An 11,391-nucleotide genomic window follows, 5' to 3' on the forward strand; every position below is an offset into this window, starting at 1 on the left:
ACCCTGATGAGAGAACCCTGCTGCCTCACCACGACAATCTCAACTTAAAACCTCCAGGAACTAAAGGAAACCCCTGCATTCACACACTCAGACTGCAAACATTTGACCTATCAGATGGAGCAATGGATGCATGAGATATGTTTGGATGTGTGGCGATATGTCCTCTAAAGAGCTAGCTGGCCAAACATCACTATCTATTGACGTCATGTGAGATCAAGGAATTAACATCTTAATATGTATGTACTGCACGTAAAACACACTGTTTTTACTTTCTCATATTTCATGTGGATATGTCCACAGGGATTTCATATATTGTAATTTTGTACACTCATGCATTTAGAAAGAAACACACATACACAACAGTTTGTTTTGTCCCATTTTTAACACACGGTATAACACAGTCAGACTCACGCACACACACACACACACACATGCATACAGGTGCAGCAGGGGCACGGATGTGGAGTTTGTGTAATTGCATTTTCAAACTCAGGCTTGCAGCTTAGTGAAGCCTTCAGGTCCTCAGTCAGAGTTTACGCTCATGCAAACAAATGACTGAGTCCTGAATTGGCTTCTTTTAATATACATGGCACAGCCCCTTCCTCCTGGGCCCCCTCATCTTCCCCCTTATCAACAACAATACAGCACTTAACTGGTTTAAATTGTAAGACTCTCAACTCGAGGGGAGTTTCCCAGTCTAAGCACAGACTGGGAGGCAGAAAAGGAGGGAGGCAGAAACACTGAGGCGTGTGTGTGTGTGTGTGTGTGTGTGTGTGGTCTAGGTACTACACACAGTGTAGTGCACTGATAAGCAGGATGGTGCTTATTAGCTATTTGGCCTGCAGCCTAAACATGAATGGTGATTTTTTTTTTCCTCTCTTCACGAACGTCTTTTTTTTTTTACAAATATATAAATTTGTTGTTTTATACCGTACCTGCAATACGCAACTGACTGCAATGCTCCACTATACAACAATGAACAATAATTATGATTTTTGAGGAAAAGAAGAAACCAGCAGCTCACATTAACACCAAAATTATAAACACACAAAACACAATTGTCTGTTATAATGTGAAATCTATAGCTATTTCATTGTGCATGTATGGATTTCTGCTCGAACAACTTGTGCGTTACAAACATTTATAATGTAAAATACATTTCCATTGGTAAAATTGGAGTTGTTGTTGTTGTTTTTTGGTCCTGTTTACTGAAGAACAGGGGGAAAGAAGAATCTATTTTAATCCGACCCAAATGTGTTTTCCCTGCTTCATCTCTACTGAGTAGGTTTTCTTTCCGATGTGTGAACCAGATGACAGGCAAATAAATCTCTTTTAAGATAAACTGCCACCTTTGAACCCAGATAATGTTTGACCTTTTCCAGCTGGCAGCAGCTCGAATCACTGTCAAATCCCAGGGTGCAACTATTCTTGCAGCTCAAATCCTGTTAGAAGGGATCAGTGTTTCTGCTACACTTAAATGGTTTCAATTAAGATTTCAAAGTTATCAGAGAACAAACTCAGTAACACGTAGACGGCTGATTGATACCTCTGTGGCCCTCAGGTAGAAGGAGTCAGTTTTAGAAAACTGAGCACATTTATATTTCAACATAGTGCTCTCTTACATGTACACACTTAGTCCAGCATAGAAGATTCCTTCTTTGTAGAGGTCGCCGTCTTGGACTGGCCTTCCAGAATGGTGGGGGGGGGGTCATCTTCCAGGCTCTCTCTCCCCTTGACGTCAATCCTCTTTTCTGAACATCCTATAGAACCTTCATGTCCATTCTACTATTTTGCTTTTGTAAGCTTCATGATGATGAGATCGAGCTCAAAGAATTGATCAGTTTATTGTACAGTGTTTCTTCCTCCTTCTATTATTCTGTCTGTAGTGAGTAATGCAGTATGTAAATGATTAGATTAAAAGTAGGTAAAGAAATATTTTTATAATGGTTATAATGCTCACACTGCTCTGTGGAAGTGTTGGGTCCGTGGAGATGCTCTGCAGCAGGAATTGATATATTGGCTTTGGTAAGAATAAAGCTATTGCTCATCTAAAGTCAGTCTCTTTAACCACCACAGCATCCTGTTGTCAATGCGAATGCAATTACACTGTCTTAGAGATATTAATGACACCAAAACAATTAGAGGTTTCACAGCAATTACACAAAATTGAGGAATTCCCGTGGTAGAAGCAGCGGAAAAACAATGTTCCTGCCGGCAGCTGGATCAACAAGCACCAACTGTGTGAAAGTGAATCAGCAGGAAAGTTGTTTCATCGTTTATTCACCGTGGGTTTAGTGGTAATAGGTCAAACAATATCCTGGGATATTCAAAAATAGTTAATTTCAATAATGTCATGGAAAGATTCTGCTGTGTTATGTGCAAAATGAGTGTTTGTCACGCACCACAATGTTATGAAAGTGATGACAGAATTTTTTCAAATACATAGCCTGTCATAAAATCTGAAGACTTAAACCACTCACATCAGGCGTGACATGACAGCTTCATGTGTCACATGACAAGCTTCTCCTTGGAAGAGAGAAGTAGAAAAGTTTTTTTCATTTGTTGTTACTGTTGTTAACGTAAGATATTCTGTTTCTGACTTTGTTAAGAGAATAAAACTGGAGCATGTTTTACAATTGTGCGGTCTTTAAATTTGAGAGCATTTTTTCATAATTTCATGTTCAGCTTTTTGAATTGCTTTTCTCTGTATGACATTGTGTAGATGTCTCAGTCTCAAGATAATGGGGGCTAAATCTTTAGGGCCAAGAAATTTGTAACCGCTAATTAGAAGAAGAGAATAGATTGGGAGAGTTGACAATGAAGATCCTGGGGTGGAATTGTGCTTCCCTAAAAGTCGAGGGAAAGCTTTATAGTAATTATCTTGCCAAAATCAACAGATGGATCTAGACCAGATGTGGTTTGCTATATTCCATCCTTCCTTACAACAAACATGTATGGTTCCTACGTACAGTATGTGATCACATACATCTACCTCAGATACACAAACATATCCACTGTCCTGTTCCAGCTAAATTGTTGTGTTGTTCAGGCTCCAGTTTCAACAAAAGGTAAACGTCTCTCTTCTTCTGGTATATGCATCAAGCATAGCTGTGAGCACAGACGGAAGACATTTTGTCTGTAATTTGTCTCTCTCTGTGTTGCTCTCAATGTTTGGGGACCATATATTGAAAAGGAAGGATTTATCGAATGAATTCAGCATTTGTGGTGACACAGTTCCAAACTAGCCGTGAGTTATTGATCATTAAATGCACTGTTAGCCACATCAATAAATAAAATAACTTACTCAAGGGTTCTTTAAGGAAAAGAACTATTGACTGGTTGGGAATTGGGCTCAGCTCAGCATTTGTTCCTAATACAATGTCTTTGATCCAAGTCCACGCAGTAAAATTATAGTTTTTCTAAAAAGTTGAAAAAGCAAATCTACTTTGTCAGGAATTTAACTTGGCCTTTTGGGACCATGCAGCCATAAAGCCTCTAACTGCAGCTCCTAAAATCAGATTTGATACATTCAAACAAATAATATAGAACTAGTGAGGTGTAGAAACATGTATATATGTTTGTATGTAGTGTACATGACTGTTAACATTGGGTATTAGCACAGTATGTAGGTTTAATTTGGTAACTCTAACAATCCAATCAAAATTCTTCAGTGTTTGCATCTTTGGTGTTGTGTAAGCTTATTGTGATTTCAAATCTGGTGTTTACGTTCCGTAGTTGTGAACCTTTTAGTAAAAACAATGTCTCTGCCAAATGTATTTTGATGACTTTGTTCTCTATCATTCCCACTTGCTGCTCCTCAGGTCTTGATTCCTATTATTGATCAACTTACAGATTACATGAGGGACGAGCCAATTTACACACTTAAATATTGTTTCATGAATGACAACTTTGTAAAATTGTCAAAACCTACTTTGCAAATTGTGTTTTTTGGAGAATTTGTCATGTTGATGAAAGAATACATGGAATAATGGCAGACTCGTGTGTGATTATTGTCTTTCCTTTTTTTGCAGGCCGTTGTTCCAAACAATGGCGTGCGTCTGCATCTGTCTCACTGTTCCAGCTCTCCCATTTACACAGAAATTGATCCGGCCCTGTGACTGTGACTACCTCCTCTGCCGGAATAAAGCGACACTAATGACATCTTTGTATTTCACGCCACTGAGAGGTTTTGGATGCGCCAGGGCCACACAGGCAATGTGTGAGAACAGGAGCAGAGAGCTGAGACTGTTTGTAGTGGCACCAAAACCTCTCCACAACAACAAACACAATGTTCTGCCTAATGCTTTAGCTGAAAATCCGGCTGGTGGCGCCCACCTGGGATAGGAACTATTTGATTTATGTGTTCAATTCTAAGTTCTATGCAAGCTTATCTCCTGGGCCATGTGGGCAGAGGAAACACATACTGTATGTTCTCTCCAACATAGCCCTTTGTGTGTGATTATGAACATATGTCAGTGTTAGTACCTTCTCTGGTTTTCTTTGTGTGCCGAACTGTATTAACCTTTTTTTGCTGGACCTTCAATAACAATTCAATCAAACAACGTTAAAACATGCATAATTATTGACAAATAAAAAAACACAATTAAACCCCCAAAATAAATTGGAAATCCTTTCCATCAGCAGCGCTTTATTCACACTCCAGTCTTGCTTGTGTCTGTGTCCGTTGTGATTATAATAATAGTTATTTATGAGGAATTCCCCTATTTTTCTGCCCCGCCTTATGATTTCCTGCCATGGTTTTGGATGCAGCAATCTGCTAGTCACCAGACATCCGCACTCTTCTGTTCTTTATTGCTTTCTCGTTATCTGTTCACCCCTATGTGTTTACCCTCTCTCACCTTCCCGTCTCTTCCCTTTCTGCCCTCCATCTCAGATAGCCAGCAGCCGCAGGATTTCAAACTGTCTTATCATTTATTCATAACTCTATCTTCACCAGCCAGTGGCTTTGTCACTGCCATATTTGGGATGACCTGGCACCTATCAGCTCCTTTATAGGGAACGGGGAAACCAGCGTGTCTCCCAACTTTGTGAAATGAGCACCAAGTCCCAGCAAGTGTTCTGAAACAGTTTAGTATGTACAGTACCACAAATACAGCATTTTGACCTTGTTAGAGATCTTTTTTTCCATTTAACTATGACTGAAATCAAGAATCTCTCCAAATTTGTTGATGCGCTACAATGACCATAAACCTAACCATAATCAAGGACGTTTACAGCCACATTATTTTCAAGGTAAAACAGTTCCATAATGTTGCTTTGCATTTTGAATTTCACCCTGAAAATTTATTTCAAGTGAGGAAGAAAAATAAGGTAGTGATATTTAGCAAGAATGCTAACTACGAATACAAACTAATTTTGGGAAACAAAATGTAGAACCGCCACCAAGACCTCAGTTGCTCAAATGTTGTGGGCCTTTGTGGACTGTATTTGCTACAAACAATTGAATCTAAACAAATAAACCAAAATCTCATATCCTGATATACTTCTTTCATATCATTTTACAGTTTGTGTGGCTTTGGACAGACGTTAAATGTTAAACAGCTTGTTAACCTTGCTCACACAACCCATTATGTTGTTGCAATACATACACACATACATGTACAGACATGTACATTCAATTCTAAATCAAAGTTTCTGTAGCATTGAAGCTCTTTTTATTCAGAATTCAAATATTTGTAATCATTATTTACTTATCTCTGTTTCCACAAGTTTGTAGTCTGATAAACTTTGAATAACCAGAGGCTCACAATGTCTCACCGCATGATACTGATGATAATATATGTGTACGTACATCCACACACACAAACACGGCCCTAATAAAAAACAAAATTCAAAACAGTGACGCAATGTTGCTGTCGAATTGGATGTGTAGATTTTATCAAGTGTTGTTTTTTTAAAGTTGCAGTGAAATAGCTCTTCCCCTGAAAAAATCTAACTCATGTGTGTGTATTTGAACAGAGCAGTATGATTAACATCACTTGTCAGAGACTTAATTTGTACTGTCTAGTTTCACAGTAAGTAGCCTACTCAGTGGGAGTTATAGTTCACTGTTAAAGCTCCCTAGTGGCCTTCTTAAGCCGAGGAGAGAGAGAGAGAGAGAGAGAGAGAGTTGTAATAATTATCTAGCTCTGAGCCAACGATCATTAAACTTTCAAAACTGCATCTCCCAGACTTTCTTTCTTTCTCATTCTCTTTCTCGAAAAACGCAGTGAAAGACACAAACACACAACATAACCCAGATAAAAACAAGCTGCTGTGATGACTGTTGGTGACTATGATTCACCTGTTGACACGCATGTGGTTTCTTATAATAGAATTCTGGCAAGTCAGTCAGTTTATCAATTTACACACTTTTTTTCTACTAAAGAAAATCACTACACGGTGATATTCTCATCTGGATTCCTGATCCTGTGAGCACACTGTAAATTCATCTGTAAGAAACATACAATGGACGCTGTATATTAGCAAATTTTTCTAAAATACATAAAGGCTTCAACTATTAACTATTTATTGTATTCAGTTTTTTACTGAATCTTTGGATGTGTTAGTAGTGCAAAAGCACAGAATTTCTGAGGTTAATGAAATGTCCTTTTGGGGAGATCATATTTTAATCTAGCGTCTATGCAGCTGTGCGAGCCAGACACTGTGAAATCCAGTCATTTATCCAACCAAATCCATGCTGTCACATCGCCGAAATATAATCTGCCTGTTAACTTTGCCATGAAGGCAGCAAATGAGCTACTATCAAACGTTTTATACCAGTCCATCGCCTAATAGATACAGAGGACTAAAATACTCCCCGCAGAGTCCCAGGACACCCTGTCCAGCTGATGAAGCAGCTGGTGGCAGAGTGCAACGGATGCATGTTACCTGCAGAACCACAGGAAGGGGGTCGACGGCCATCTGGCTTCTACACTGCAAAGCACTGGCAAAACTCAGTGTTTCTGTGCTTTTTAACTATAAAGTCAATGAAGGTGTTCATTCCTTAACGGGTTTTCACTTAGTTTAGAAACAAAGCTTGAAATATCATTCTCATCATTCATTGGGTGGTGGAGAGCAGGCTACAGTCTAATTGTTCCTGTTTAAACTAGTGTGACTCGATGATTATATCCTGTTTATTCCTCCATGGCCTCACCCAGACAGATGACACCAGGATTGGATGAGTCATGAGTCGTTAAACACTTAGTTCATTGGTATAATTTGTCCACTGCTGAGAGATTTTTTGGGGGTTTATGTCCAGACTACAAGCCTGCAAATCCTACAAGCCGGCAATCTAAATCTGTGCCACACCTCCCTGTCCAGGCTTTTGGGTGGCAGAGGGATGAAATACATGGACATAACTCAGTTATTTTATTAGTCTAGAGAGAGGAAATAGACAGGAGCAATAAAAAGAGGATATGATCACAAAAGGCAGTTTTATATTCTTGTAATCACTTTGAAGGGTTAGCGTGACATCAGGGCGAGGCTTACTTAAATATGACTTGGGCTCTGGCAAAAGAAAGGTCATTTCTCAGACTAAGGTGGAATAATAAGAGAGCTATAGTAGCAACCAGAGAACTTCTTACACACTCAATGTGTGGACTTTTAAAGACCTGGGCCATTTCCAGGCGGAGAGGGTCTCGTGAAAGACACTTGATTTCCATCATGGGAAGTTGCAGTATACCATATGGACTCATCCCAGCCTCTGTTTTGACCACATACTTATTTTAATCCCCCTCTTGCGAGTCTTTCAACTTAATAAAAATGTTCTGCCATGTTGCTGGAGTGGCCCTGTAAGTGCTGTTTGTTTAATGAGAGCCTGCCATGATTTACCCGGGCTGTGTTTCGGCCCACAGTTCAAAATGAGGCCAGGAGTAAACAGCAACATGTACAAGCTGGGGGAACGTCTACATGGAACAGAAGTCAACGTGATAAATATCTGAAAAAGAGGAAAATTCTGTGTGTTTAACAATATGCACTCGCATAATTTGTAAATCCATCCATATCGAATTCATGCACCGAGGCACCATCTATTATTCTTAATAATTTGCCCGTAAAGAGACACTTAATTGGCACAATGCATCATGCTCGTGTAGCTATGTGTGATTGTTTACTAGTAAGGACATAACTGAGGCAGTAAAATAGATGAGGAAAGGACAGGAAGCTGCCTGTGTCTCTTCTCTCTGGGAATTTATCACTCTTTATGCTCTCACTCTCCTTCCTTTCCCTTTCAGGCGGTATAATTTGCACTGGATGTGTTTGGAATTACATGTCACATCAAATAGGCTATCTGGCTTCTGCAGGCCCGCGCGTGTTTGTGTGTGTGCACGTGCGTGCATGCGTGTCTATCAGGACAGTGGTATTCACATTAAATGAATCTTCAGTGTCCAGACTGAATAGCGGTGTTTATAATATATCTGATAGACAACCAGTACATGTGTCATAATCACTGACCTTTCTTTCATCTGTGTGGCCTTCATCCCCTCTCTCCATTTAAAGAAAGCAGAAGCCAATACAACAGCTGTGTTTATGGGTTTTTTTTTATATCTGGTTGGCCGTATGATATAAGAAATACAGAGCAGCGCTGTCCTCAAAGCCCCTGACATTTTGGAGTTTCTCTCAAAGTGGAAGAGTTTCCGTGAGCCAGTGCTGCAGAGCTGCAGAGATGTTGCTGATTGAAATGCTCAGCACACAGGTTTGGGTAGCTGGTCGGCCACAATTTGGTGCATTATTATCTATGTACATTATGCATAAACACTGTATTACATACATATTGTAGTTATTGTGGAAAAGAATATCTGCCTTTTAACAACCAGTATGCAACTTGTACGGTTCAAACTTTGTTTTCTAACATGTGATGCAATGTCTGTTTCATAGTCACTGGAGGACTACTCTCCTCAGTGAGAGCTTATGAGGATTTGTGCTGCTGCAGCGAGACTTTGCAACCTAGCGTCTCATCTGTCGACCTAGTCTAGGGTGACATGCCTCATGAATATTTAAAAAAAATATCTACCTCATGGTCACTTAGTCACAAAAGTGCGTATGATCGCAGGATTACATTATTCTCAGCGGTGGTTTCACTCTCATCCAATAAAAGTCGAAATTGAAAGGACAGAGGAACAGTGTGAACAAATGGATAAAAGGGTAATTTTGTCATAAAACTTGAGTAGCTGCAGATTACAGGACAAGGACTCTCAGACTCATTGACAGAATTTTGCCTTTTTGGGGAAAATTTGCAGATCGCTGCCTGCGTGTGACGTCAAGCGTAAAGATCCCACTCACAAGTCCAAAAATGTTCACACCACCTGGTTATGATATGCTATTCTAATATACAGCTGGGATATTGCCAAAAGTCTACATACAGGACAGGGCTGTAAAAGTTGTTGCTTATCTTGAGGAAACTTCTGAAAGCACTTGTTATCTGCACCTCTTCATGTAACCAGCTGACAATGACTGCTGCTTCTTTCACATTTAAAGCTGATTCCTTGACCCCCCCAAAAAGTTCTCCAAAATGTGAATAATGCTAGATTGTGAACAGGTGCATCAGTGTCCTCCTTGTGCTTTATTTGTGTTTAGATGTCACTGTAAATGTTAATGTCGCATATAATGCCATGGGAAGAAGAGGGAGACAAAATGGAGCCGTCACAGAGAGAGGTGTGGAGGCAAAGACAAATTGTGAGTGCGAAGAAGTAAGAATAGCCCAGAGAGTTGGTGCACCGTCTCTCGGTGGGAGAGAGGATTTTTTTTCTTTTCCACTAGACTCAAGCCAACTGAGCCCCTCTGATGAACTAGAGGGTCTTTAGCTGTAGGAAATGATTTGGATCCCGCTGAGGTTGATGAAGCAGGTTCTCTCCTGGCTGGAGGCCTTATCAAGGACAATACAGAGCTTCTGGGTGTCGACAGAAGTCTTTTCTGAGTTTGCGCTCGCATCAGTGCGGAGGCAAAACAGCTGTTGTGGAACCACTACAGTATCCGTGTCTGTGTGTGAATGATGTGACAACAATGCTTTGGATATGGATCTCCTCTGTAATCACCTACCTCATCCAGTATAATTGATCATTTTGGGTATCATTTAGGTGTCCTTGATCCTGCAAAACAAGAATTCATATCCTTGCACAGATTATTGACATACAGTAAAGATTTTCTCGACCGGAAAAAAAATGTACAACCCACATTTACTCCTGACAGATTTTGTCCCACACAGTGTCCGTCTGCAGCACATGAACTCACACGCTACACATCTGTTTGCCAAACTCTCATCTGTATAACTGTGATGTATTCAAATGTTCAGGTGCTGTCACAAACACTTGATCATATAACCAATTTGACAGTAATCACGCCAACACTCAGCCCTCGGTGGGGAAAAAAAGCATTCAAAAGCTACATTAGACGGTGGAGGGATGCTGTGTAGGTGGGTGGAGAGGGGAATAATTTTCAGAGTATAACCCTCTAATCAGTATTTAACTTCAAACATTTGCTTGAGTCGGCTAATTGAGGATGACAGATGAAGAGAGGTTTGCCTGCTCGTGGAGTGTAATTGGAGGCTAATTCTCTGTGATCTGTCTCGTCTCAATGGGACAGCTCAGTGGTCTGGGGAGGGGAGATAATCAGGTGAACAAATCACTGAAGTCTGTCTCAAAATTGCCGTTGAACTACTGGACCTGATAAGCCGAGCTGATTAAAGATGAGAGCAGCACAACTAGACTGCATGCTCCACCGTGTTATGTTTTTGTTTTGCGATCAAAAGGCAATCTCAGTCAGGTAAACTAGATTATTGTGTCCCGTGAGAGGGCGTAATAATGCAGTTAATTAGTGAGCCCACTTACACCTACACGTCTGCTTGTCTGGATACTGATCTGACACCCAAATAGAATTTCAAAAACCGTGGTTATGTGTTCCTCAGTGATCATGCAATTGGGTGCCTAAACTTATTAGAATGAGGCATTAGAAGTAATATAGATCAATTAATGGCCAATATCAGTTAAATTGGGCAGCTATCAACTAAAACCAAAACTCTAGAATTCTCAGGACTTTTTAACTTTTCAAATCAGTCTTTACCTGTTACTAAAACAGGGTTGCTCTGGAACAGGTGGGCCGTTATCTCATTTTGTTCCAAGGCAACTCACACATACCATCACAAATTCTTACATACGGGGAGTTCACAGTGAAAGGTATTCCAATTACAGCAAAGAGGTCGCCATGTTGTTGAAGATGGTTATACAGCCATCTTCAACAACACATCACCGGTGGAGGGGCTATTTTAGGTATATGGTCGGTTTTACCACAAATAGTTTGTTGGAGGACTTGTTGCCCAGTTTGCATGTTCTTGTTTCATGCAACTATCTATTGTCCAGATACATTACAGCACTAAATAACTAGGTCCTCAAAGAA

Source organism: Scophthalmus maximus, chromosome 9 (genome assembly GCF_022379125.1).
Source record: "Scophthalmus maximus strain ysfricsl-2021 chromosome 9, ASM2237912v1, whole genome shotgun sequence".
Taxonomy (NCBI): Eukaryota; Metazoa; Chordata; class Actinopteri; order Pleuronectiformes; family Scophthalmidae; genus Scophthalmus; species Scophthalmus maximus.